This window comes from Bactrocera latifrons, unplaced genomic scaffold, assembly GCF_001853355.1.
Source record: "Bactrocera latifrons isolate USDA-ARS-PBARC rearing strain unplaced genomic scaffold, ASM185335v1 scaffold_1782, whole genome shotgun sequence".
Lineage (NCBI taxonomy): Eukaryota > Metazoa > Arthropoda > Insecta > Diptera > Tephritidae > Bactrocera > Bactrocera latifrons.
In genome coordinates this window covers 2,733-8,152 of record NW_017535277.1, presented here as the reverse complement: position 1 = coordinate 8,152, position 5,420 = coordinate 2,733, and the positions used below count along the sequence as shown (strand labels likewise).

At 32.8% G+C, this 5,420-nt stretch overlaps 1 long non-coding RNA gene across 2 annotated transcripts; it reads right to left on the bottom strand.

Annotated features, from left to right (window-relative positions):
• Positions 1-877: 877 nt before the first annotated feature.
• Positions 878-5,258, bottom strand: LOC108967121. Of its 2 annotated transcripts, none has more exons than XR_001993240.1 (3): positions 5,240-5,258; positions 1,197-1,270; positions 878-1,112 (listed from the first exon to the last, which is right to left on the bottom strand). It is a non-coding gene; the product is annotated as an uncharacterized LOC108967121 (long non-coding RNA). The 2 variants fall into 2 exon arrangements; XR_001993239.1 differs by lacking the exon at positions 5,240-5,258 and adding an exon at positions 1,327-1,346.
• Positions 5,259-5,420: the final 162 nt, after the last annotated feature.

Sequence of the window (5,420 nt, the reverse complement as noted above, 5' to 3'; positions counted from 1 at the left end):
AAAAATATTAGTAATTTTTATCTAATTTTTGGATATTCCTACTCTGGAGAAGCTCCCCTATCCGTACGTACCCCATTTCTATGGAAATTCGGTTTTTTTACCCCTCCGCCAAAGTAATCGGAATCGTGCCAATCTTGCCATCACTACATCATACTTACCAAAGATAAAAGATGCCGAACTCTCCTGCCACTGGAAATATAAGAACCGCTTAGCTACCAAACTACGCTAACGGCTAGATCGAATTTACACCGAAAACATATGAGAACAGATTTGTTGCCGTGTTTCAAGATCGCTTATAAAAATGTGATGCATAGAAATATAAATTTTCAATTAAAAATGATTAAAAACATTTATTATTTGAGTACTAGCAGGTCTAATTCACCTTATTAGGTATTGTTCAAAAGTCAGTTCTATTAATGTACCATTAGATCATGAATAACATTTAAATAKTTTTCTGGTATATTAGAAGTTGAATATAACAAATTTTTTAATGTAATAAATGTTGGGAGTTTTAATTTAAATGCCCAAAAGTTATTATTTTGCCCGATCTGGCTACAATGGAAAATTATAAAAACAAAAACCGTTTATTTTAAGCCGCTTTCAAACTGGAATAAATTAGACATCTCTTTCTCCCTGATACTTACTTACTTGTCAACCTTTTCCTCATTTATCATGTGCGATTCAGTAGCTCTTTAAAGCGCTAGAGGGAAACACGCATTTAGCACTGTGAACGAACCTACTATTTGTATATTTATTCCGACAAACAACACACCTCCATTGTTAAGAAAACAGAGTTTTCATTCAAAGGAAAAAAAAAAACTCGTTAACTAGAGTAATATAAAAAAAATGCAATAAACTTCCCAAAAAAAAGCACATCTCAACTGTTAGAAAAAAACGTTTCATTTAAAGGATAAATACTTTGTTGACTAAAATAACTAATGCCATTCCGGGCGTGACTCCGTAGTAACATAACATTATAACCCATTTCGTACAAGGCGGCTAAGAAAATAAAATAATTTGTTATTTTTGAAGTTGTATACATTTTCCATTTAGCATTCCATCAAAATTGTAATATTTAACTTAACGAAACTTTTGAAGTATGAATATCCTGCCTGAAATATAAATTAATTAAAAACAACTTGTTATTTGTTTTATTTATATACATGAAAAGTGGTTGATGTTAAAACAAAAATTACCTTTATTCTTTCACTGCGGGTATACCCAACTCAGAATTAGTCCATGAAGAAGTACTAGGGTATGGAAATTCGCCCTGAAATATACATAAATTATTTATTTCGCTAGTTCTGTAATGTTTTAAAAGCTGACTTAATACAACTGCGTCGTCATAAAACATAACCAGTTTTATTGTAAACTTAATTTCAATGCCATTTCCAATGGAAAAATACACAAATTTGTGTTTTCTGATGGGTAACTTCAGAATCTGGGAGATATTTAAAAAAATCTTTTAATCGTGGTACAATAGCGGAGAACAACTATCAATAAAATATAAGCATATTTTATTAGCGAATTAAATTTTAAAAACTTTTTAATACGAACTAAGGAATATCAACAAAACACAGTTGATATAGAAAAAAATTTTCGAAAAAAACAAGGAAAAAGTTCAATGTGCAATCACCGTAATCGTATTCAGAATGAAAAAAGGTAACTTGGTTTTCAAGTTGCTACCCAATGTGTCCATCCAATAATTTTCTTTGATCCATTATTCCTTCATATGCACCAATGCATCCGAAAATTGTTATCTGCATAATATATGCAGCTAACACCGATTAGATCAAATATACAATATACATAAAATCAAAAATAGCAAACAATATTTTTTATTGTTTCCATCCTTCTTTGCAGCAAGGAATTTTTACATTACTTACAAAGCACAATTCCGTAATTGTTGCGGTGAGTTTTAGATCGTTATCCTGAACGAAAATATGAGTCCTGCAGAATATCAATATAATATGTGGCGATTCGCCGAAGTACGTCAAGCTCGTTTCCGCGATAACTACCCCTAGACTTAAATGACCCATTGCATTTTATTCTTTGACATATGATGCAATCTTGTATAGTACATCAACCTGTTTTTCAGTACATATCCACACTCTTATGATCCTATTTCAATTATTTTGGTTGCATCGGACCAAGTAAATATGCTTCCAATTATAGAAGGTGACGTATTCATATTGCTTATCATTTAAAATAGGTTTTTATCACAGCCCTTTATTTTTCAGGCATCTTCATACTATCTTGTCAAGAATTTTTATATCTTCCGACACGTTTTCCTTCAAAGCAGAATTTACGGCTTTTCCTATCATAAAGCAACTGAAAAGTTGTTAAACTGTTATATTTCATACTTTTTTTGACTTGTTGCTTGCTTTGAATAATTTTAAATTTCGCTTATTAGTAGCATCACTACAGCTGCCCTTTATCGTCGGCATAATTAAAGTTTTAATTTGGCAACAGTGACTGCAAGCCTGCTGCTCTGAAGTCGTGCTATGTATTTTAATATCGGACAGATGCTGCGTGTCGTCTTTCATGTGTTTAAGGCATAACTAATGAACATTAAAGATTCATGAATCATATTCAGACAAAGTTCACATAGTATTGTTCAGTTGGTACAAGGGATCGTTTTTTTTTATAAATACAGATGCGTGCAACTAATTAACAACGCTAGTAGGAAAAATCCCAATCGGTTGATATTTTCATTTTCAAAAAAATGTTTCTCTCTAAAGGATAAATTTTGCATATTTAAAGGCATTTTTATGAGTCAAAAATAGATCGTGCACCTAATTAACAACGCTTTCTTTTGTTTTTGGAAAAATTTGGCATGAACTCTACTAAACTTTCGCAAGATGTCCTTTGGAATATTATTCCATTATTGTTTAACCTTTTCGTATAATTCCAGGAAATTTCCAACTTTGTGAGAACGAACTCTTTTCTTCAAATGTGTCCAAACATTTTCGATTAAGTTTAAGTCCGGGATGCATAAAAGTTAGTCTAATAGATGCAGCATGTTCTTCTGAAACCATTGTTTTGTACCACGAGCAATATGTTTCAAGTCTTTATCTTGCTGGTAAATTCACGTTACGGACATATTATCATCAGAATATCGTTTATTTTATAAATAGGTCCAATACCTCACCACGATATGGCACCCAAAGTCATTATGCAGCCACCGCAATGTATTAAAGTTATCCTAGTGTATTTGCGGTCCAACTCCTTGCATCGGGGCCTGCGGACATAAGTTTTTCCATCTGAAGAAATCCTATTTATCATACTTTCATCGAAAAATAATAGTCTTTTCCACTACTTTGCTGTCCAATGGCGGTATTTCTTTGAACACTCTAAGCAGCTCCTTGAAACTTTCCGAAGAGTTCTGCCTCGAGTAACCGTCTTTTTACGTTAACTACAGATAGTGGATCTGGGTTTTCTCCAAAAAATTGAAACTGGAATTTGTTCTGCCGTCTTGTAGGGATCCTTTTTTTGAATCGCGGATGACACCGGTCAACACGACTTTTGGGGTCTGACATCTACATGTTAAATTTTGGTTTCTCCTATGACAAAAATAAGGGAATTTTTTTCCGGTTAAAGTTTGCTTTCGTACAAATTAGAGAAATTTTTCGATTTTTAAGCAAAAATTACTAATTTTTTTTTCTCCAATTTCACTATAGATTATAATTAGAAAACTATTTTTTAGATACAAGAGTCGTTTTTATTCATGTGTGATAAACAATAATATATAAATGTAAAGTAACAAGAAATTACTGTCTAAAAGTGAATATTTTTTGTATTTCTTTAGAGTTAAGCTACAGCGCCTAGGTTGAGGGGGGATTTTTATTTTGTCAATCACTAACATTTGAAGGGGTAAGAGTTGAAAATAATAATAAAAAATTTTTTTAAGCACCCTAATGTCCACGATTTTGACCGCAATTTTCATCTAAAAAATATTCAAAAGGGTTATTAATCTGTAGGAAAGTCGATATCGCGCTATGGAAGTTTTTTTTTTGTTAAATTTGACAAAATGATTGGAATAAAAAGTATTGAAATTAGCCCTTTTTTCGACAGTTTTTCGTGGAAAAAAATTGGAAGATTTCGAAAAAAGATTAGATATCGCGATAGAGAATAACGTTAAAAATGTTCTCTCCAAATTGGAACTACATATCTTCAAAACTCTTCATTTGAAAGAAGGAAATTGCTTTGAAAAAACACCATTTTGAGATAAACGCGTTTAATGATTGTCTCGCTCGGTTTCCCACTCTGTTCGCTCTCTACAAGAAACGCTGTAGCGTTTAATGTTTATAACAGTATATGCAATCCGATAACGCAACAAAACAAATTGATTTTTCGAAAATTTGACACTGAGACGATCCTTTAAATAATCATTTTTTCTGTTTATATCAATGAAGAAGTACTTCGAATGCATCCGTAAATGTTCCGCAGAATATAGTCATCTAAAGCATCCTAAACTCTTCCCTCAAAACGACTCTCCCTCAAAAATAAATCTGACTTTCCATTAGCTATTAGCTCTCGTATGGACTGTGACAATTTTGAATTTTATGATAATGAATTCTATGAATTATAAGAAATTACTTCAGGAATGTTTTCTGCCGATATAACAACAATTTTTGCATTTTAATTTTTATATTGTACATCGGAAATGTCGAGATTTATAGGAAAGGTATTAGCATCTTGAACGCTCTAACTAGCTAATACTCGTAAGTTCTTTCCATTCACTTACTTACTTACATAGTCTCTGAATATTGATGAATTATAATAAATTGCAGGTTCTATAGTGGCGATGTGATCGCTATTATGCTAAAGGCAGGCATATGTTTTCCGTACTACAATGTGTACTACAGTAAAAGCTCTGGAAACCATGTACGAGCATAGTGACACTCTTATGGTATCTATAAATTTGAAAAAGTAAATATTTTAACGTGCAAGAATATAAAGAGTTCATTTTAACAAAAGGGATTTGTAACAGTATGTTTTACATTTTTTAAAAGCAACTTCCGAATGAACCGCAAGTCTTTCTGTTTATGCGACTTCATGGCATCTCGCCCCTCAACACAAACTGCATCACGACACACCACATTCAGCACACAATGCAATATTCGTCACACAACTCATACTCATCACACAACACAACAGTCAGCACATAACCTACATTATCATACACGCAACCCCACGCAACCCCACGCAACAAACCTACACACACGCCATACGTTACCGTTTTCACCACCTAATCGATCAAAAAGGATTGCTTAGATCAGGATGTTTTCTATTCGATTTTTACGCCCGAAAAGGTATACACGTCTCGCCAAGTTGTTCACCGTCGATCCGCCATTTCTCGTCATCCGGTCGCGCGTGTGTGTGTACATCAACAGTGAAAAATAATAAATAAAAAATTA